General features: G+C 41.1%; 1 protein-coding gene and 1 long non-coding RNA gene across 14 annotated transcripts in view; one reads left to right on the top strand and one right to left on the bottom strand.

Moving 5' to 3' along the window:
* CAMTA1 (calmodulin binding transcription activator 1) overlaps positions 1-24344 on the top strand; it is a 1311517-nt gene that overhangs the window by 617511 nt on the left and 669662 nt on the right. The gene's annotated exons all lie outside the window — the stretch shown is intronic.
* On the bottom strand, positions 7991-23124 carry LOC122746759. Its single transcript, XR_006355569.1, has 3 exons — positions 23001-23124; positions 21082-21197; positions 7991-8212 (listed from the first exon to the last, which is right to left on the bottom strand). It is a non-coding gene; the product is annotated as an uncharacterized LOC122746759 (long non-coding RNA).

The raw sequence follows: 24344 nt of genomic DNA, 5'->3' as shown, positions 1-24344 counted from the left end.
GGAGAGAGGTTCTAGATGTGAGTTCAGAGGATGTGAGTTCAAATACCTTCTCAGAAGCAAGTCAGTCACTGTGCCCCAGCTTCTTCTTCTTTTTTTTTTTTTTTAGTGAGGCAATTGGGGTTAAGTGACTTGCCCAGGGTCACACAGATAGTAAGTGTTAAGTGTCTGAGGCTGGATTCGAACTCAGGTCCTCCTGACTCCAGGGCTGGTGCTCTATCCACTGCGCCACCTAGCTGCCCCCCAGCTTCTTTACCTAAAAATGGAGGGGTCATTCTGTATTCCCTTTCAGCTCCAAATCTATGGTCCTATAGTCTTTTTGTGTTGCTTGCAGGGTCTACTACAATCTCTTCCTGTCCCACTTATGTGACCTGTTTTCTTCAACATGAATCTCACACCCCATCCATTTTAATCACATCAGTCATCTCATCATTCATTCTCATTGCTTCCTGACCTTCAGTCATGTCCTTCCCATTCTAATCTTGTCCATTCTTCAAGTCCTAACTGAAGTCCCTTCATGAATCTTTCTCTGATGACCCTAACCCATAGATATCTCTCCCTTCTTTGACTTCCTGTAGCATTTAATGCTTATATAAAACAATCTATTATTTCAAACCAGTCCAACCTAAAAAGCATTTGTTCACTACTTACTGTGTGTTAGGAATAATAAATAATATGTTATATTGTTATATAACAAATAATGACATAATTAGATAATATGTGACACTATATTAATAAATAATTATAAAAAGAAAAACAGTTCCTGCTTTCAGAAAGCTTAGAGTTTATTGGGTTGAAGTGGGGATACACATAAGCATATGCGAAATAGGACAAGCTTCCCATTGAAACATAGGCTGAATCTGCAATCAAACTAGGGATTTTCAGAGTCAGACATGAGGAGGAAGTACACTCCAGGCATATAGATAGTTTGCAAAGGCAGAGCAGGAGACAATGCTGAATTCAATATGTAGGACAGATTGATTCACCATGAATTGCCTGAAAGGGGAGAAAATATGAAATACACTTAGAAAGACAGGCTGGAACCGTATTATAAACTGAAGAGTCTGTAGTCTATCTAAGAAGCAATAGGGAGCCCCTGAAGATTCTTGAGCAAGATAATGGCATGGGTAGATTTGTGCTTTAGGAAGATCAATTTGGAACTCAGTGGAGAATGGATTGGAATGTCTGGGAGTCCAATCATGAGACTATTTCAGTAGTATAGGTAAGAGGTGGGGTGGGGCTGAAGTAGAGTAATTGCTGTGTGATTGGAGAAAAGAGGATAAATATGAGAAATGTTATTGAGGTAGAATTAACAAGACTTGGCTGACTGATTAGTAGGGGATGGAAGGAGAGAAGAGTTAACTAAAGTTCCAAAGTTGTGGATGTAGGACACTGGAAGAATGATGGTGCCTTCAACACAAGTAGAGAAGGGGTTTTTTTGGAGGGGGGGGGGAAGAAATTCCCTTTACAACTTCCCTGACAAATAGTCACCTGGTTTCCCCTTGAAGACCCCCATTGAGAGATTGCCTACAGTCTCCCAAGGAAGCACTGATTGTTGGGTCAGCTCTGATTGTTAAGAAGTTTTTCCTTACATTTCCTAAATCAGTGTCTTGAAAACTTATACCCACTGTTCTTGGTTCTGCCTTCTGAGGCCAAGCAGATTGAATCTAATTCATCTTCACATGATGGTCTATCAAAAAGTTGACCACAGCCATGTCCTTTCTGAGTCTTCTATTCTCCAGGCTGGCCCTTCCCTTCCCTCAGTGTAATAAAGATGCCCACAACTTATATCACATTTCCACATAGCTAACTCAAACCAAGCTTTTAAAATATGATTCATTGCAACCTGGAATGGCCTTCAATGCCAGTAGAAGAAGTAGAGAAAGTTAAAAAAAAAGAATGAATTTTCTAGAGATGTTCCCTAGAGATGAGTGATCAGTGCAGAAGATAAATCCAACCTAGTTGATTCAGCAGTCAGCCAGTCAATAGACATTTATTAAGCACCAACTGTGTTCCAGGCAATATATTAGATTCTGGGGATACAGAGAAAGGCAAAAGGTAGTCCTTGCCCATGGGGAGCTCAGAGTCTAGTGGGGAAGACAATAAGCCAACAACTATGTAAATACAAGATAGAGACAGGATTAATTAGAGGTAATCAACAGGGAGAAAATGCTAGCATTGAGAGGGATTGGGAAAAGTTTCTTGTAGAAAATCAGAATGTTCACAGGGATTTTGTTCTTGTTTTCCACAAGCATCTGATTTCTAATCTAGAACTATCACATCCACAGGCAAGGTAAAAAACACAGGAGAAGGAAATGGAACTAGTGGCCTACTCTACTACTTAACTGACTCTATGTAGATTCCAGCACCTTTCTAGGTCTCGGTTTATATGATGGGATCATTGAATTTGGAAGTAGAAAGGCTTTCGAGAGAATCCCATCCTATTACTTGATTTTTATGGAGGAGGAATCTGAGGCTTGAGTGACTTGCCTAGGATCATGCAGGTATGGAGTAGTAAAGTCAAGATTTGAAACCAAGTGATTAGGCTTTGAGCCCCAATACTCTTTCCACTAGACCCCTTTCCTTTGCAACATGACACTTGCTTCTCATCTGTAAAATGGGAATATTAAACTAGAGGAACTTCTAAGGTTCTTCTAACTTGGAAATCCTACGAGCCTATCTTTTGTGATCCCTAACTTTTCCAGATACTTCAGATGTACTTTGTAAAGAGAAGCTATAGGGTCATTAACCAGCCACCTTGTCTGCTCTTTGCCAGTTGGGGTTTTTGTGTGGTGGGGAAGGATGCACAGCACAAACACTCTCTGACATTTATATCGAATATTTCAGTTTGAAGAAATTTGAAATTAAATATACTTTCCACCTACACTATGGAAAATTCATTTATAAGAACAAAATCAAATTGTAGATCTAAAGACTGGTGGCCAGAAATAAAATATTTTGAGAATAAAATATATGGAGATTGGATTGCAGGAGTGGTGGCCTGTTCTGAGGATAACTAGGATGTAAGCTGGAAAGGAGGTTTCTTGGATGGAGCCCTCTCTGGGGATCATTTCTGAAATACCTTGACTTCCTGGCATTTTCCAAAAGGGGGAAAAGTTCTTTCAAAGAACTTATTTAGCAAGCAGAACCAATATTCGACATTGTCTACTAGCCACCTTGTATTTCAGCCTCAGTGAGTATGTGTGTCTCTTGTGGGTCTTTATGGGAATTGCTTGAATCCTCATGGGAGCCTGCTTATAGCATTAAACCACCTAACCTCCGCTCTCCCATCTACTCTGAAGACTTAATTATTTTTCTGAAAGATGATACATGTGGCTATAGCTTCTTTCATAGAAATGTCAACCTTCTATATTGCTAGCTATTCAGCTTGATTCAACAGAAATTGATGCAGCACCTGGGCACCTATTAGGTGCAAAGAATTGTCTAGATTCTGCATAGCAGCAGGGGATATATATTGAGCATATTTTAAAAAAATCATTTTCCTTGAGTTAACTCATTTGATCAATCAATCAATCAATCAATCAGCATTTGTTATGCACCTACTATGTGCCAGGGACTGAGAATACAAAGATCAGAATAAAACAGTCCATGTTCTCAAAGAGCTTACATTCTATCAAGAGAGAGAACATGTACACATGTGGCTATATTACAAGCTAGACATATGCAAAATAAAGACAAGGTAATGGATATAATACTGTCACCTGGAGATGGGGGTGGGTGTCAGAAAAGGTCTTGTGGTATTTGAGCTGAATTTTGAAGGAAATTATTCTCTAGGTAGTCAGGGTAGGTATTATAATTATCATTGCCATTTTACATATAAGGAAATCAGGCTCCCAACACATAAAGTCAAATGCCTAAAAACTGTGAATGGGAGAGCTGAAATTTTAACCGAGATCTAATTTAAAACATTATTTTTCTACATTATCACAGCTGCCTTCAGGACTCATAGCCACACCCAAGCTGACTTCAATTTCTCAATTGATTCCTGATTGAATTTCTCCTGAAAAAACCCACTCAATACACATTTTATAAATGATTTGGTGTCTTTGTTCTTTCCTGCCTTGGGTTAGGGAAGTATGAAATGCTGTGATGATGCATGTCTTACGAATGGATTGCCTAGTGTCTTCTCAGAACTGTGGACAGCTCCACAAACTTCCCTACCTATTTGGCCCAAATGAGTATACTACCCCTTTTTTTGCCACTTTGCCTCCACTTTTACAAATCAATTCATAATAAGCTGCTTGTTGCTCAGCAACCCAGAACATGTGGAGTGTGGCTGTTCCTCTTTTCTAAGCTTCTAGATGGGTTCAGGAAACAGGAATACCTCACCTAGGTGTCTGTTATATGTTTACTAAGAAATTCTTTTAAGCTGAAATCTAACTTCTGTTCTAGCCCTCCTATATGATACAGGTGTGTTTGCCTGTGGCAAGTTTGCTTAGAAAACTTACCCTGACCCCATAGATTTTCTTTTAAAATGTTTTAATTTTATTGCTATTTTTTACATCACCCTCATTTCCAATTTCTACACAATAAGTGAGCATCCCTTGTAATAATAATAATAATAAAAGTTATGGAGGATAAGAAAAAAAAATCTGACAGTACATGCAATTCTCCAAACCCACAGACACACCCACCTCTACAAAATAAGGAGTGAATTGCACTTTCTTAACTCATCTTTGGGGTAAGCTTGGTCATTATGATGATGCAGCATTGTTTTTGTCACTGTTGTTCTTTCCCTTTACATTGTTGTAATCATTTTATCTATTATTTTCCTTGTTTTTTTGTTCCTCCATAGGATTCGAGACTTAGAGTTAGAAGGTACTTCAAATGCCATCTAGTTTTCCTCATTTTATAGATAAGGAAACTGAGGACTAGAGAAATAAAGTGACTCACCTTAGGTCACGTAGGTAGTAACTAAGAAAATATTTGAACCTGGGTCCTCTGAATCAAAAATTAGGGCTCTTTTGCCTGACATCTTCACATGCTTTTTTGAATTCTTCATATTTATCATTTCTTTAGATTCCACATGAATTTTTTGTGACCATTGCTTTCTTGACTCTGCTTACTTAACTCTGCATCAGTTCATGTAGACTTGTCTATGCTTCTCTATATTCATCACAGTAATCATTTCGTATAGCACTGTATAATTCCATTACAGTCACATATCACAATTTGTTTAGTCATTCTCCAATCAATAGTCATCTGTTTTGTTTCCATCTCTTTGCTATCAAATAAAATGCTTCTCTAGATATTTTAATGTAAATCAGGACTTTCTTCTTATCCATGGCCTCCTTGCATATAAACCTAGTAATGGAATCTCAAGGTCAAATGATATGGTTATTTTAGTCACTTTATTTGCACAATTCCCAATTGTTTTCCAAAATGATTGTGATAATCTACAACTTTAACAATAATACACCTGGGTTCCTATCTTCCCACAACCTCTCTGACATTGACCGTCACCACCTTTTTGTCATCTTTGCCAATTTTCCAGATGTGAGGTGAAACCTCATGATTGGTTTGCTTTGTATTTTCCAATTAGCTTTCATTTAAAATCCTGGGAAAGCTCATTTTAAAATGAAAATCAGCCAGCACTAAATTTTGTCAGGTCCACTGCCTGACTTCTTTTGGTTCATAGGCATATTTTAATTTTCATGATGATTTTCCATCTCCTGAGCATGTGATTTTTCCAAGCAGATTCTGAAAAAAAAAAAAAGAATTCAGGTACAAAAGCATCAGTCCATATGATAATGGATTGTATACAGATGCACAGCATGCCCAGTCTGGGGATTCCCTCCTCCTAAAGATGCTTTTGGAGCCCTGAGAGAGAGCTGATCACTTCTGTTGGCAGCCCCCACACTGGAGAGAACCACCATCTCCAACACCTGAATGTTGTTACTGTTGTTCAGTGTTACTTTGGCACTATTATCAGGTACCATAGCAAGACACATTTGCATTCATTTGTCACCAAGGAAGTAAGAATCTGCATTGACCAATTTAGAGAGAACAAAAGGAGTGTGTGTGTGTGTGTGTGTGTGTGTGTGGTTTACAAACCCCAGTTTCTTTTTATCCATGTGCATATGTGCCTTGTTTGTTTTCTTCCCCTGCCCCCAGTGACTCTTTCTTCTTGTTTTTAACCGTGCATGAAAAAAAATGTGGTTAGCACCATAGCGTTCATGGGGAGGCATTGCATGATGATTTTTTTCATGTTATTCAAACAATAAACATCTATTAAGCACCTACTATATGGCAGGCACTGTGCTAAACTCTGGGGATTAAAAAAAAGGTAAAAGACAACCCCTTCTCTCAAGGAGCTTACAGTCTAATGGAGGAGACAGATATATACAAAGTAAGCTATATACAGATAAATAGGAAATAATTGACAGAGGGGAGGCATTAGAATTAAGAGGGGTTGAAGATTTCCTATAGAAGATGGGATTATAGCTGGGACTTAAAGGAAGCTGCAGAGATCAATAGTCAGAACAGAACAGGCAGAGCATTCCAGGCATGAGGGACAGCCAGAGAGAATGCCCAGAGCTAAGAGATGGAGTGCCTTATTCATAGAAAAGCCAGAAGGTCAGAGTCTCTTAATCAAAGGATACATTTTGGGGAGCAGGGTATAAGAAGACTAGAAAAGTAGGAGAAGGGGGCAGCTAGGTGGCGCAGTGGATAGAGCACTGGCTCTGGAGTCAGGAGTACCTGAGTTCAAATCTGGTCTCAGACACTTAACACTTACTAGCTGTGTGACCCTGGGCAAGTCACTTAATCCCAATTGCCTCACTAAAAACAAACAAACAAACAAACAGAAAAGAAAAGTAGGAGAAAGCTAGGTTATAAAGGGATTTGAATGCCAAACAGAACATTTCTTTTTAAAAAAAAAAATTTGGAAATAGTAAAGAAGCTCCTGGGATTTATTCACTAGTGGGGGGGGGGGGGGCGGGCATTTCTTCAACTTACATTTTATGAAAATCACTTTAGTGGCTGAATAGAGGATGTATCAGAGTGAGGAGATACTTGAAGCAAGCAGACCCATCAGCAGCCTACTGCAATAATCTAGGCATGAGGTGACAAGACCCTGCACTAGAGTGGTAGCAGTGCCCGAGGAGAAAAGGGGACACTTTCAAAAGGCGTTTCAGATGTTAAATCAGCAAAAGAGTAGATATGGAGGGGGTAGGGGGTGAGAGATAGTGAGGAATCCAGGATGACTCCTAGGTTGGTAGTCTAAGCATCTCCAAGAATGGTGTTGCCCTCTACAGTAATAGGGAATGTGGGAGGAGAATTAAGGGGACAATATATATTTGTGTGTATGTATGTATATGTGTATGTATGTTGTTTATAAAATGCAATATATAATATACAATATAATATATAGGCATATATGTGTGTATATATGTATATGTGGGTATATTCTGTTTGGGACATATTGAGATATATAGGTATAAGTGTGTATATGTATATGCATATGCATTTGTATATGCTTATGCATATGTGTATTCATATGTATATGCTTGTGTGTGCATAGATATGTGTATGTATATTCTGTTTGGGACATATTGAGATGTATAGGTATAAATGTGTATATGTATATGCATATGCATTTGTATATGCATAGCTATTTGTATATGCTTATGCATATGTGTATTCATATGTATATGCTTGTGTGTGCATAGATATGTGTGTATATGTATGTGTACATGTACATGTATGTATATGTATATTCTGTTTGGGACATGCTGAGTTTAAAATGTCTCCTGAACATCCAGTTCAATATGTCTAAAATTTATTGTTATACATCAGGTCAAGGTTGAGGAAGTTAAAAGTTATATCTTTTTAGGGCAGTTCCTGAATGCTTGTTGTGAGATCCTGGGTAAGTCACTTCCTCCTTAGTGTTCTAGGCAGAGGAGATGCCAACCTGCATCAGTAGAGGGTTTTCCCTGCATTAGTAAAATTGCAGTCTAATACCTACCTCTTTCTTCTGGACACAATTTGTAATTTGTCCATGCCTGGTTCTCCTTTTTTCTTTTCTGGGGCTTGTGTTCAGTCTCTCCCTCCACTTTTACATGGGGCCTTTGTGGCATTTCTTGGGGTCAGTGGCAGGGCTAGAGGAATGTAGCTTCTTCTGGCTTCTCATCATGCTGCTGCCATCCTGTGGCTGCCCAGCCATAGCTTTGCTGAGCCCATGGCCCCATTCCTCCTGATGAGAAAGAAACTTACAAAGTTGATTATTCTTCGGGAAGAAGAGCAGTAATGAAACTGGAGAGGGGTACTGAACACAGGGGTTGGGGGTGTTCTGATCCTATAATCCTCTGCCTTCCCCTCTAGCTACTGCAGTGTTCACCTCTGTTAGCACACAGAAGGAGATAATCCACAGGCAGATCTCTCAGGAGAAACCCAATTGGGTTTTTAATATGTTCTTGGGATAAGCTTAAGAATGTACTAGGTGTTTAGCAGCTGGATTACTGGGGGGCCTGGAAGTGCTGCTCAGGTAGAGCCCAGGGAAAGGGAGAGTTGATAGACAGATAGCATCAGTGAATGCCTGAGGCTGGGAGCCTTTGCACAAGGGGATCCTGAACAGCAGCAAGAAGGAATCTTTGGAAGGGTACATGTCTCCCTGGCCTTGAGCTGCCAAAGTGGGTCACTTCCCTTGAACTGCTTTGTGATTCCAAAGAGTGCAAACCCGAAGCTAAGTTCTCCTAGGAGAGCTCTAGCACATGAGGGATAGAGATAAGTCTCCAGCTGGGATCGGTGGTTTCTTGAGCTGGAATTGTAGCCAGACAAGAGAACCAGATGGGGGAAAATAGGATCATATATTTAGAACTGGAAGGAAGCTTAGAGGTCATTTAGTCCAACCCCTAAGGAATCTGAGACTAGAGAGGCGAAAGGAATATAAGAGAGTGGATTTGGAGTGGGAAGAGATGTTAGAGGTCATTGGGGGCAAACCTCTCATTTCACAGAGGAGGAAACTGAGGCTATGGGAGTGACAGATTTTAAGATAATAGACTTAGAGCAATAAGGGGCAATATGGGTTAAACTTGACGAATGATTGAGAGTTAGAATGGACTTTAGATACCTTCTAATCCCTCATTTTACATAGGAGGAAGCCTGGACCTAGAGAACTGAAGTGATTTGCCCCAAATCATAGAGGTAGTGAGTGATAGAGCCAGGATTTGAACCCAAGTCCTCTGGCTCCAAATGGACATATTAGTTCTCCTGATTAGAATGTAGATTCCTTGAGGGCAGGGGCTATTTCACCCCTGTCCTTGTATACCCAGCACTTAAGCACAGTGCCTAGCATTTAGTAGGTGCTTAATAAAGGTTTATTGATTGATGGATGGACTTTCCCACTACATCACACCATCCCTTCTGTTCAGGAGACATTTAATTCATATTATTGTTAATCAAGGGAGTCCCCTGCCCCATTCTAGGCACAGGTATGGGAAATGTTCGGTCAATACTCATTTATTATATTGATAAATGCTAACCTATATGGTTTTCAAGTCTGTGTCTTCCCTCACCATGGCTTTAGGACTGTTAGGGTTCTATAAAGCATAGCTTGACATATGTCCGCATTAAATTTATCCTACTCTTCAAGATTATTGAAGTCTTTTGGAATCATTCTCAACTAGACAACTAAACAACTTCCATCCTTAGAGAAAATTTCAGAAGGAGCAACATGGAGCAGAGCACCATAAAACTGTGCTAGGGATGACAAGGGTGGAGGAAGGGAAATCCTCAAGCAGAGCATGAGGGCCAATTGTTAAATTTTTGGTGTAAACACTTATACCTTGGAAATTGACAAGTATTACAAATCAGGGCTTAACTTATTTTGTTGATTATCTAGACTTAAGAAAGTGATCGAGAAAATGTTCATGCAGATTAAACTTCAAGGTGGGTTAAGTATTTTTGGAGAGCCTGTTGTTAAATTTACCAGCACACTATTGTTTCAGGACTTAATAGAGATTGTTTGAGTTAGACTTCAGGACTTCCTGAATGGGAAATCAAGAGTTCCATCTATGAAACACTTCCGTATCTGGGAATTGATGGAGGGGGAAGATAGAAAGCAGTGTGAGAAAGATCTAGAGACTTTAGTGGCTATCAGCTCAACATCATTCAATAGCACATGGCATGGGAAACCAAGAGAGCCAATGTAATCTCAGACTATGTTAAAGGAGGCTTAGTGTCCAGACTAGGAAGGTGATGGTCTTGCTGTCCTCTCCCCTGTTCAGACCACATCTAGAGTACTTTTTCTAGTGCTTTGGGAAGTATCGCGATATTATTACTAGAAAGCATCTAGAGAGAGGCCACCAGGATGATGATGGGCTCCAGATTGTGATATGTAGCTCCTTCTAGGAGCCAGAGAAGAGAAGAGAAGGGTGGAAGAGATAGGAGAAGGCTGTCTTCAAGTATTTGAAAAAACGTCAGATGGAAGAGGGATTCTGTTTATTCTTCTTGGACGCAGCAGGCTCAACTCAGAGTATTGGGTAAAAGTTGAATGAATCAATCAATAAACATTTTTAAATGCTTCTTACATGCTACACACTGTCCTAAGCACTCAGAGTTCTAAAAGAGGCAAAAGATAGTCCTTGCTCTCAAGAAGCTCACAGTCTATTAGGGTAAGATAACATAAGAACAAATCTATACACACAAGCTATATACAGGATAAATAGGAAATAATTAACAGAGGGAAAGTGATAGAATTGAGAGGTGTTGGGAAGGATTCCCTGTAAAAGATGGGATTTTAGTTGGGAATTAAAGGAAGCCAGAAAAGCCAGAAGTTCAAGTTGAGGAGGGAGAGTACTCCAGGCATGGGACGTTGAGAAGAAGCAAGTTTACTCTAAAATTTGAGTGCAACCTTCCTAGCAACGAGAACTGTCCAACATTAGAATGAACTGCAGGAGGAGGTGACAGCTTTCTCCTCATTGGAAATCTTCAAGCAAAGGCTGGATGACAACCTGTCAGATATGCCATAAAGGGAGGGAGGGAACAAGTATCCATTAAGAACCTACTGTGTGCTAGGCACTGTGCTTAGTGCTTTACAAATATTGTCTCATTTGATAAACGGGGATCCTTGTTTGGGTATGGGTTGGACTGGGTCTGGAAGTCCCCTCCTACTCTGACATTCTGGTTTGCTGTGAACTCAGTTCCCAGGGCTCCATTTTTTTTTTGGTCTCAGGCTGACCTCAGATATTCAGAATCAGCACATGGATTCTGGATTGATGTTGACTGGCAAAGCTTTAGAGGAGCAACTGGTATTTTGGAGCTTTGTGGTTATAGAATGGGATAGAAGAGCCACCGTCTTGGGCTTTGAAAAGTGTAGTGATGTGGTGCTGCCCTGGGCCCTGCCCTGAGCTCTCCTGGAATTTCTCCCATACTCCATATGACAGTGATTGTCATTTCTCTCACGGTCTCTTGGAATGAAGCACTTAACTCTCTGTGACCTTCACAGATGTAGCAGTCTCTCCTAGGACTCCGTTCATGCAATTTACATTTCCCCAGTCCACAGATGCAGCGTTTCTGTCACATATTACAACAGAAATGGCAGAATTTTTTCCTAAAATGGCCCTGTGCTACTAAAGATTGCAAGATTTTAAAGCCTCGTTGCTGTTGCTTGGGGGATTTGACCATCTGCCTGACCACTGGGTTTCAGTAGCCTGCCATAGGATAGCTTCAGTGGAATAAGATTATTCTTATGTGTCAGCAAAGTGGTTATCAAAATGAGTACAGAGAAATTAGGGATCGTTAGTCCCAGAGCATCAAGCATCCCATTGCCCTCTTCTTCCCTCCCAGCCAATCTATGGACCTCTTGGGAACTTTGTCTGAGCTCCCAGCTGGGTGATGGATATGACAAAAGGTAGACTAGGAAGACAGAATAGTAGATGAACTGTGAGCTTGGGAATGGGGAGAGTTGAAGTTTAGGCTCAGCTCTGCAACTGTCTCATCAACCACTCTGTCTCTACTCAGTTTCTGTATAAATTAATAAGTGAAAAAAGCATTTATTAATTACTTCCAATGTGCCAAGCTCTGAGATAAGCACTGGGGACAAGAGTGGAAAAGCAAGACCGTCTTTGCTCTCAATGAACTCACATTCTAGCACTTATCACAGTCCCTGGCTCAAAGTTGGGGCTTAATTAATGCTTGTTGATGACTCTAAGTGGGAGAGTCAGTATGTGTAGGAGGGTTCACCTGCAAAACCCAGTGTTCTTCATGGAACAAACACTGGGTAGATGGCAAGGTCCAGGGATCTTTAGGGTACATTAGGTTACATTAGGTCAAATGGCAACCTCCTTCTTTGAACTGGAAATGGTACCATTGTTGCCTTGTGGTTAAAATCATCTGAGCATTGATTATGAGTGGACTATGCACTAACTTTGCTAATCACTGGTTCTACAAAGAATGAAATCATCCCTGCTCTGAAGGAGTTCATGGAGAGAAATAACATAGGATCCTAAATTGTTTAAAGGGACCTTAGAGGCCATCTGCTCTGACACTCATTTTTACAGATAGGAAACTGGGACCCAGATAGAGGTGACTTGTCAAAGGTTACGCAAGTAGCAAGTAGCAGAATCAGGATTTGAACTCAGGTCTTCTTACTTAATCCCAAATCCCAAACCACACCTCTCCCTAAGGAAATAATACAGCAAAATAATACAAAGATCATTTTAAAAATAATATATACACAGTGATACAAAGTCTGACAAGGAGGGAGAGAGAGAGAGAGAGACAGAGACAGAGAGAGAGACAGACACAGACACAGAGACAGAGACAGACAGAGACAGAGAGAGCACTTACAATGTAGAGGGGGAAATCAGGAAAGGACTAATATGGTGGCATGTGAGTGGTACTTTCTTTTTAAAATTTATTTTCTTTTTAATTTATGGAATCAAATAAGCATTTCAATAACATAGTACAATTAAAAATGATTGCACACAAAAATGCAAATCTGTTATATGCAACTTGCTATTCCTTTTAAATTTATAATAAAGTTACCATGTCAATTTCTTCTTTGCTTTTTTCCCTTTTTTTCTTCCCTTTCCCTTTCCCACCCTAGATATAGCTACCATTTGACACAAATAGGTGTATATATAAATGTATATATATATATATATATTTATGTTTATATATATGTAAACACATTTATATACACATAGATATGTAAAATTATTCTATATATCTATTTATCAGTTCTTTTTCTGGATACAGATAGCACCTTTCTTGGTCCTTTTTAGTTAATTTTAGTTAATTATTTATTCACTAAAGTCATTTAAAAAACAATGTTTCTGTGACTATACAATGTTCTCTTGGATCAGCTCATTTCACTTTCATTATTTCATGCAAGTCTTTCCATGTTTTTCTAAGATCAATAAGCTCATCATTTCTTATACCTATGACTATAGATAGCTATGTAGATCTGAGATATGCTTTCAAGTATGATAGGGATACTAAGATGGAAATCAAGGAAGGAGGCATTCCTGATGATCATTATAAAAAAAAACCCTTGAATTTCTCAAAAGAAAGGTGTATTATAAAAAGCACATCTCATGCTAATTAGCTTTCTCTGCACACTGACTATTGAGGTGATCATTGGACAATAGCCTTGTTTCAGACCCTGCTAACTCAGTGAAGTTTCTCACCCTTGGTGTCCTGAGTCCCAGGGTAGAAGTAAGCCAATAATAAAAGAACCCTAGCCCATCATCCAACACTTTCCCCAGAGATCTGCCCCTTGGCTGTAATCTTGGAAAGCTGAAGTTTAAGAGACCTTTGAGATCATCAAATCAGACTTGGGTTTATAGATGAGGAAGATGAAGTCCAGAGAGGCAAGGGTAGCCCAGTCAATAGTTGAGGAGAGCCTGAAAAGCAGGCCTCTGAAATCCTCAACTCCCACAATCCAGGGCTCTTTTCATCACTGCCTCCCTTGTGAGATATGCCTTTGTGCCACTCAGAATTATTTCAGACCAACAATGCCCCTACTGTGTTGGAAGTCAGTTCCTCCTCAACACTCTTCAAACCTTCAGCTTTCTTGTGTTAAAGAACTGGTGAGTGAGTCTCTAAGTGGGAATATGGCATGGGCAGTGGAACACTGACCTGGATCTAAATCCTGCTTTAGACATTTAATAGCTGTGTGGATTTGGACAAATTACTTAGCCTCTCAGCCTCCGTTTCTTCATCTTTAAAAAGAGGATAACAGTACCCATCTCATAAGTTGTTTTGCAGATGTAAAGCACTTTGAAAATCTTAGAACTATGATTATTTTTGTTTTAGTGAGGCAGTGAGGGTTAAGTGACTTGCCCAGGGTCACACAGCTAGTAAGTATTAAGTGTCTGAGGCCAGATTTGAACTCAGGTCCTCCTGACTCCAGGGCAAGTGCTCTATCCACTGCGCCACCTAGCTGCCCTAGAACTATGATTATTGTTATCCTTGTCCTCCTCCTTCTCCCCCCTTCCTCTCCTCCTCTTCCTCCTCCTCCCTTTCTCCCCTCCTCTTCCTTTTCCCCTCCTCCTCTCCCTCCTCCTCCTCTTCTTCCTCCTGCTCTTTCTCCTTTTCCTCCTCTTCCACTTCCTTATCCTCACTTTTGGTCCCTGAAGTCCATCCCTAGTGCTTCTGGTATTGCTGGCAGAGACCTGCAGAAAAGCTGTCCCGATAATAGCCTCAGCTCTTGAAGTGTTTGCCCCTTTCAGGATCTAGTGTACTATCATTTGATTTAGTGATACTAGTCTCCTGGCTGATACACAAACAAGGTACTCATTCCATCTCTGGTCTCCAGGCTTTTGCTTTGACTGTCATCCCAGGCCTGGATTCTTCTTCCTCTTCCTCTTTGCCTTCTGGCTACTGGCTTCTTCTAAGTCTCAGCTGCAATCCCATCTCCTTCAGGAAGTGTTTTCCAACCCCTCTTAATTCTAGCACCTTCTCTCTATTAATTATTTCCCATTTATCCTATATATAGCTTGTTTGTACATATTTTTGTTTGTTGTCTCTCTCATTAGATTGTAAGCTCCTTGAGGGCAAGGACTATATTTTGCCTCAAGTGCTTAGCAAAGTGCCTGGCACATAGTATGCACTTAATAAATGTTTATTGATTGAGTATTTGACTCTGGGACTGAGCAGAAGAAATTCAATCCCCATTCCATCTGATGGCCCTTCATACAGTTGAAGAGTGTGGGCTGTTTCATGTTTCTTGTTTATCTTTATATCCCCAGCACAATAGTACAGTGAATACAGTAGTTGTTTAATAAATGTTTCTTATTTCAGTCCTCTCACCCCCTCCCCCCAGCTTTTTTTCAGGAAAAAACAATTTCTTTAAGCAATCCTCATACCCAATTGCTCTCCTCTGGATAAGCTCCAACCTGTCTGCCTTCTTCCTAAAATGTAACTTGGTTTGATTAAAATTGTAACTGGCCTTTAGCCACATCACAAATCAAATTGGTTTCAATCCTAGTTTAAGTCCCTAGTTAGGAAGATTTTTACATTACCTAAAAATAGGAACATCCCCTACCAAAACCTTTTGAATACTGTCATTTTTTCAGAAAAGTTGAAAAATTGTTTGTTGAAAATTGATTTGGGAATTAGGTAAACACTCCATAATTGAAAGTTGTGATGTCACTCAAAAACCCATGCATTTGTTAATGTTGCAGATTGTGTCCAATCCAATACAAACATAGGACCCTGGGGTGGGGGTGGGGTGCTAGTGAAGAAGTCATCAGAACACTCAGATAAGAAACTCCTTCCCTTCTCTCCCTGCCTCCACGCCCAACTACAAACCCATCGCTCCTCCCAGTTAAGGGTAAATGAAAGTTTTGGATCAAGGGCTCTTGGTTTTGAGTCCTCACATTAATGCATGTCAGTTACTTCTGTGACCTTTCATTATCTAAAGAATAAAGACAGGCTTTCAAACCTACCTTTTAGGTTTGTTATGAGCAAAGTGATATGTAAATCTGAAAGCACTATATATGTGTGAATTGTTGCTATTATTATTTCCTAGATCCAAGATTGTCTTGAATTTCTTGCTCTCTCTGCTACACATCCTTACTCCCTTCTTCCCTCCCACTCCCTCCCATTCCATGGGACAAGAAGTCTCTCCCAATGTGGACCCTCATATCTAATTGTCACACATTTCTATTAACATAACTTTAAACTACAGTAAGTGTATGAAAAAAAAGAAGCCAAAAAAGGACATTTTGATGAGAACTAGAGATATTCATTCATTCATTTATTCATTCTTCATTCGCCTGTAGCCTGCCACATCTCAGGAACTGCTAGATTTTACATTACAAAGATTAAAAAAAAAACACAAGAACCAGGCTCCACCATTAACAATTATATTCTACTAGGAGAGGGCTTTACAACAGATATAAAGATAAATAAGTACAAGATTGTTTGAGGGGAGAGAGCATTCTCAACTTTGGCAATCAGAAAAGACTTCCCAGAGGAGGTGGCAATTGAGCTGAGCTTTGAAATCTGGAGATTTGTTAATGGTCCCAGGTCTGGTGGGCAGAGGGGAATCTGAATTTCCCTGTCATCTCATACACCATTTGAAAACTCCCCTGGCTTAAGTGAGTCCCGGCAACTTTATTTGAATAGTCTACGTTGCAGTCAAAGTAAATATTAATTCCATTATGCCATAAACTTTTATTTATCATGACAGCAAGTCATAAAGTTCTCTTACTAGAATATAGCCACCAAATTGCATATCATAGATGAGATACAGTGCTCACATTGGATTCGAGCAGCAATTACCCAACATCCTTTATACTGGTCAGGATTAAATGTGCTTTCTAAATGTGGGTCTCAGCCTGAGCTTATGCAGAAAATCTTCCTTAGCTATCCTCCACCCGCCCTGAAATATGAGGAGGAAGCCACTTTGGAGTCACAGGAAGCAGAGGCCAGAGATGAGGACCAAAGTGCACCCAGCCATCCGGCAGTAATTCATTTAAAGAGTTCTTTGCATATTACGCGTCTGACTTTTTTAATTACATAAATTGCTCATTATGAGGGCCTCGTAATTGCCTTACTCGGTGGTATTGTGAGAAGTGTAGGTTTTAATTATTCCTTTTTGATATGTAGTGCATTTGGACGTGTTCAGGGTGATGCTTTAAAAAGATGGTTCTGCTTTAATTGTTGGATTAAGTGGCAATAGATGGCTGTGTTGATTTGATCCCTAAGCTTTGGTGGTTTGGAAAGGTGATAAGTACCCTTTTTTTTTTCACATCAACAACCTCTGCTGGCAACACCTGATGTTTCCCTGTCCTCTGAATTCATGTGCAGCTCTCAGGGCACAGTAGGGACAGACCTCTTCAGGTACAGAGAGTACCCTCTCTAGCCAAAGGAGGCACTGCAGAATTCAGAGTCTGGATATTTTGTTTTGTTTTATAAATCGGATAATTTCCCCTAACCCTAGTGCCACCTTCCTTAAGCACCTCACATGCTGCTGGTTTCCAGTTAGATTTCATTTGAAGGCATAGCTTGTCTATTAGGCAACCACTGCTGCTTATGAGGTGACGGTTAGCTTGGTTATCAGTGTTTGGTCACCTAGATGATTTATTCAATCAGCTGAACCGTAACGGGGCTTTATGATATTACAATAGGGTTGGGTCATAATGTCTTAATGGCATTACTGACAGATAGGATTGGATGAGCCATTATATAATCTCCTTAAGAGTGAGGGTGATTTTGAATTTAAATTTGCATCCCCAGCACATAGCTCAGTGCCTGGAATGCAGTAGGTGCTTATTAAATGCTTGTTGCTTGACTAATATAGTGTCCCATCTGGTACCCCTTCTTACATAAAGCCTGTCCTGAGCTCTCCCACTTGTTACTGTTCTCTCCCTTTCAAAATATCCTTGGATTTGCTTATTTTGTACATGTTGTATCCTCCCAACATCTCTCACATCCATCCCCTTCTCTACTCATGCAGCTTTCTAGTTCCTAGTTCAGGTCTTTACCACTCACCAGACAGACTTTTGGAATGGCTTCCTAACTGCTCTTCCTACCTCCAGTCTCTCCCCTCTCCAAGCAGTCTGCCACACAACCGCCAAAGTGATATTTCTAAATTACCATTCTGACCATGTCACTCTCCTCCTCAAAAATCTCCTATGGTTCCCTATTACCTTGAGGATAAAATGCAAACTGTTCAGCCTGGATTCAAAAACCTTCAGCAATCTGGTTCCTACCTGCATCTTCCTGTTTCATATGACTTCCCTCCACACATTCTCTCATGGCATAAAAGTGGCCAGATAATTGTTCCCTCTGTGTGACATTCCATCTCCTCACTTGTGCCTCAGAATAAATAAGAACAATAGGCAGCATTTACATGATAGTATAAGGTCTGCAAGGTGCTTTGCATCTGTTATCTCATTTGATCCTCACAACAACCTTCTGATAGAAGTGCTATTATTAACCCCATTTTACAGATGAGGAAACTGAGGCTGAGAGAGGCTAAGTGGGAAGTGAAGGGGGAGGGGAGTAAGCATTTATTAAGTACCTAATTTGTGCCAGGAATTGTGCTAAACCTTTTACAAACATTTCATTTTATTCTTGACACGTCCCTGGGAGGTGGGTACTATTAGATTACCTTCATTTTACACTTCAAGCCTTAGGTTAAGTGACTCACCCAAGGTCACACGGTTATGTAAGTATCTGAGACCAAATTTGGGCCTCACTCTAATTACAGCACTCTATCTCTACATCATTCAGATGCATAGAAAAATGGTTCTCTATCCCAGGAGTACATGTCCTCTTTACCTTTGTCTTGGAGAAAATCTTACTTCCTTCAAGATTCTGCTTAGGTATTACCTCCAACACAGGACTTACTGGTCCTCCCCAGTTATTAGCACTTTCTCCCTTGAAACTGCCCTATATTACCTTGTATTTACTTGTGTATAAGGTATATGTCCTCCTCTGTACAATGTAAGCACCCCGAGGACAGGGAATGAATGTTTCATATGTGTCTTTGTAAACCTAGTACCCAGAACCATGTCTTGCACTTGTAAATACTTTATATTACTTTGTTGAATGTCCATATACCCACCATGTGGATCAGAGGCCAAAAGATTTAAATTTTACTCTATTTCCCCCCATTAAAAGAAAGCAGGAGGGGGGCAGTGGGGAGAGAAAGAAAAACAAAATCCTTGGAACAAAAATGCAAGGGGAAGCAAAATAGATTCCCATATTGGCCATATTAAAAAGAAATTAAGATCATAGGGTTTAGAGCTGGAAACTTAAGAGCTTTAAATCCTATGATCTTAATTTCTTTTTAATATAGGAATCTAGTCTACCTCATTTTCCCACAACATCCCCATTTCTAGATGAGTGGAGGGAGGTCCAGATTGTTATGTGACTCACTGAAATTCACATAGAGTACATCAAGAACAGGATTCAAGACTGGTTCTCCTAAATCTTGTGGTTTTTAATTATTCCATGTTGCTAGACATGACGACTTGAACTTTGATCCCCAGGGGGCTCCCTGTTGGATTCTGGGGAGATGAGAGTTCTTCAAGGAAGGGGAGACACATGGCAGGAAGACTTTCCCTTCTTGGTATTTCCTGTTTTCTCTGGGGCAAATAGCTGTCCTGACCTTTTCTTCTTCATCCTACACATTCAACATTCTACCTCTCAAGGCGGATTTGTCTCATGAAGACAAATCATTTTGAGCTCCATAATGCATTGGTAGTCTTTCAGAGGCAGTGGGGGCCCAGCTTACTGTCACCAAGCCCATGGGATTGATGAGTTGTGTGAGACACGGGTGATGGTTTCAGGGTAAACGTCCAGGACCGGCTTTTGCTTATCTCTAGCCACTGATGAATTAAAACTCAATTAGTCCTCCAGTCCTTGAGAGGCGAATATTTTAGGACTCACTTTTGGAAAGTCAGGGCATTTTCTTCCTCAGATAAAATATGCATTTGTCAATACAGCCGGAGCATTGACTGTTTTCTCTTGGGACCTGCTGCCTTAATTATTCTCCTCCAGAAAGGGTTTGGCTTCCAAGCCTGGTGAGGATTGGGCTTGCAAATATATGGTTTGAAGGTGATCCTAGGACTTTTAAGCCAACATTCCACCCTCCTCCACTCTTCTAATTCCCCCCACCCCCACCCCAGGACTGGCAGTGGTTAAGTCAACTACCCTCCTGGATCCAGAACAGGTGAGCATATTTTTTCAGGCACCAAGAGTGGTTCCATAGAGGAAGGGGGGAAACGGTATAATGGAATGAACACTAGCCTTGGAATCAGAAGACCTGGGTTAAGATCCCATTTCTGTCAGCCAAACAATCATGTACAAGGAAGTTTATCTTTCTGAGCCTCAGTTTTCTCATCTTCAAAATGGGGTTAATCTTCCCTGCACTGTGCACCTGGTATAATCAATGGGAGGAAAGTGCTTTTGAAGCCTCGGGGTACAAACCGAGATGGTGCCAGTGATTGTGATGATTGCACCCCAGTCCACCAGCTCAGAACACAAAGGCTTTTCCCACCCACTTTCCTCACCTGCCACTGGCTTCCCAGACTCGACCATATCCATATAACATGAAAAACACACTCCATGCGTGGAGCTTCAGTCGATGCCATTAACCAACCCCTACTTGTGCCTTTATAAATTTTACACACTGCTAAATTATAAATATGCAATGTTGGTAGTAATGAAATATGCAACGATAATATCTGCAGTTATAAGATTTGTAATTCAGCATGCACAAGCCATAAATAAGGAGGTGTTGGAGGATTTCATTACTTTCTAGTCCCAGGGTCCAGGTTCTTTCGAAGACCTAGATATTCACCCTATGGGGCCGGTGTGCTGGTGGAATATCCCTGACTTGTTTTCCTTTGGTTCTGAGGTTTTGTTCTCAGGGTCATACCATTGAAAGCCTCAAGAAATGTAAAAACTCCTCAGGCAGGCACTTAAAGCCCTCTGCCATCTGGAACCTACCTACCTTTCCAGGACCATTTTGTGTTGTTCTCTTCATCCTTCAGTTAAGCAGGCCTGGTTAATTATTTCCTATACAAATAATTCCATCTCCCACCTCCATCCTTTTGCTCAGGTATGCCATACCCTTACAAGCATGCCATACTTAGCCCATACCATGCCATCATCTTCCATCTCTTAGAGTCCTTGGCACAGCACAGGTGCTGTCTTCTGTCCTATGCCTTCCATGTAGTTAGCACTTTCTTCTTCTTGAAGTGGAGAGAGTTCTGGGCCTGGAGTCAAAAAGATGGGAGTTCAAATTTGGTTTCAGACACTTTCCAGTTGTGTGACCTTGGGACAAGTCACTTATCCTCTCTTTGCCTCAGTTTCTTCAACTATAAAAAGGAGAAAATAGCAGTATCCACCTTGCTGGAATGTTTTGAGGGAGAAACGAGATAATACTTTTAAAATGCTTAGCCCAGTGCCTGGCACATAGTAGGTGCCTAATGAACGCTTATTCATTTCCCCTTCCTTTCTGTCTTGAAATTACTTTGTATTCTCTTGTATAAATTCTGTACTTACTTTTCTACAGGTTTTATCACCAGTAAAATGTAAGCTACCTGAGGGCAGGGACTGTCTTCTTTTTGTTTCCTCAAAACCCAGTACAGAACCTTGTCCATAGCTTATTTGTGGAATTAAAGTGAATCTACTACAGCCCTTCCCCCATTTTATAGACGACAAAGTGAAGGACCAGAAAGGGAAAATAACTTGGCCAAAGGTCATACAATGAGTCAGTAGCAGCTCTGGGATTTGAACCAAATTTATTGGACTCTGCTCCCAGTGCCTCCCCTCTCTCTGGCCAAGTGTCACCATGGTGTTTGCCTTTGTAAAACTACTGAGTCTGCTGTGTGTTTTGTGCAAAGCCAGAGAGAGGGGAAAGGGATACACTGAAAAATAAGTTGAGGTTTTGCTCTGTACTCTGTATATCCAGTCATTTTTATGCCCTGCTGGGGGAAAGGGGGAGGGGAAGGGGAAGGAGGTAAGAGGAGGCAGCTTGTCAGTCACCCCTTCTAGTCCAAATCTGTATCTGCCCAACTGGAATATGGGAACCTCTCCTTGTTTGAGGCCAAGCACCCTTGGGAACTGTTATCATCATGGTGGGGTAGGGAAAGGGATAGACCAATGGGAAAGAAGATTTCAGTGAACAGAAATCAGGAGTTAAACTTCCTTTGCCAGGCAGCTCTGTTGTGGACCAAAGAATGTGTCCTTTGGCTTTACTCTAGCAGGGAGTGGCTTGAATGCTAAAGGTACTTCCCTCTTCATTCTGGGTCTTGCTGAGTAAGCAGGTGGGTCCTTGTAGGATGAACCAGTTCATCAGGGATGTATAGCTTCATTGATTTGGGAAGTCCTTTCACCAACATACATCACAATCCCTCTACTACTTAAGAAATAAACCCTAGGGGCAGCTAAGTGGCACAGTGAATAGAGCACTAGTCCTGGATTCAGGAGGACCTGAGTTCAAATCCGGCCTCAGACACTTAACACATACTAGCTGCATGACCCTGGGCAAGTCACTTAACCCCAATTGCCCCACCAAAAAAAAAGAAAAAGAAAGAAAGAAAGAAACCCTAGAGAGGTTCTGAAGACTCAGAGAGGTCCTGATAGTCACACATGGTCACACAGTTCCTAAATGTCAGAGGTCGAATTTGAACCAACTTATTCCAAAATCTCTATCCACTGTGCCATGTTGTCTCACTCAGAATACTTGTGTCATCTGAACACTGATCACAAAATCTAGAGGTGAAAGGGCCCTTAGATTCAAACCCCCTTATTGTATAGAATAAGAAAGGAAGTGACTTGCCCAAAGGTCACTGATGTGAGATTTAAAATTGGATACTAGAGCATTAATCTCCCCTTTTTAACCTTTCCCTTAATTTATCTCCCAGACTAGTAAATGGAAGAAGCCTCTGGTCTCTAGTTAGAGCTTTTATTGTTTGGTAGTTACAAGGTGATGTTGATTAGAGGGATAGGAAAGTAGAAATACAAAACAAATAGTCTTAAGTCTAAGCTTAGTCTATATTCCGTATAAAACTCACCAAAAGCCCAAGGCCACCTTTGAGGGGAGAGAGCCTTGTCAAGCACGTGCTGCTACGGTGAGCCAGGCCAAGTCAAACTCCAGTCAGCATCTGTCTGTGCCGCGCAGCCAGTGAACCAGGAGAGCCAAAAAGACCTCCTACTTCCGTTCTCTCCTTGCCTTTTAAGCTTGCACCCCGGAAGTGGAGTGCTTAACAGCTGGACTGGCGTGTGTAGTCCATGCACGGCCGTTGGTCTCCTCCCCGAAAGGGTGGTCCTTTAAAAACTGGCGTCTTTCCGTATTCACTAACTGATTGTTAAAAACTTTTTACCACACTGAGGTAGTAAGTAACAGAGCTGAGATTTGAATCTGACTCCTCTAGCCCTAAGTCTACACTTATTCACATTAATACTCATAGCTTTGTATACACAGTGGTGTATATAGGTTCAGGGTTTACATGTATTTTCATAATTTTTATGCAAAATCACTCCAGTGTCTTCTGGAATATTTATATCTATCTATGTATGTGTATGTATTTGTGTGTGTACATGTGAGGAGCGGGGGAGAGAAGGAAAGGGGAAGAGAGAAAGAGAAAAAAGAGAGAGGTGGAGGAATAGAAATAGAGATAGAGAGGCAGAGACAGGAGAGAGAGAGAGAGACAGACAGACAGAGACAGAGAGAAAGACAGAGAGAGAGAGAGAGAGAAAGAGAGAGAGAGAGAGAGAGAGAGAGAGATGTGGAACAGGTATGATCTGGGCAAAAGAAACACCCAGTACCCAGGCTAGGGGAGAAAGGGAAATGTTGGAAGTTCCCTATTGTCATGAGTAATAACCGACCTGGTGAGGAGGAAACCATGATGCAAGGTGTCTCTTGAGGACAGAAGCCCCTGCCTGGAGTCTTGCCCACAGGGAAAGGGTTGCTGGAGATGGCCAGGCCTCTGGAATCCCAAGGGTTTGGCTCCCTCCTGATGATGCCCCCGAGGCCTGCCCTTCGGCTGAAGGCTCAGGGAGATGGTCCTCTCGGCTCCCACGGATTCCTTTTTGTGGGAGAGTCATTTTTAGGCAAATGTCAGCAATAAGTTTGAGAAGCTCTCTCCAGGGACCTCACTATACATTTGAGCAGGAAACAGTCTTTGAGACCTGACAGCTTGTGATGCCCAGGGACCCAGGTCCCTTTTACTCAGTCCCCAAAGAGGCCCCAAGAGTTTCGCAAGAGTCCCTCTGGCTGAAGGTGACCTTGAGACAACAGCCTAGAGGGAGAGTGTGTTAGGAAAGCCAGGGCCAGGGGTGAGGAAGATGGTTCTCAAGGCTGGAGGGGGAATGAGGGACCCCCTGGCAGGTAGAAGAGCCCATGGACCTGCATGGTG

Source organism: Dromiciops gliroides, chromosome 3 (genome assembly GCF_019393635.1).
Source record: "Dromiciops gliroides isolate mDroGli1 chromosome 3, mDroGli1.pri, whole genome shotgun sequence".
Classification (NCBI taxonomy): Eukaryota; Metazoa; Chordata; class Mammalia; order Microbiotheria; family Microbiotheriidae; genus Dromiciops; species Dromiciops gliroides.
The sequence above is the reverse complement of the archived record's forward strand: the minus strand, read 5'-3'. Positions and strand labels throughout refer to the sequence as shown.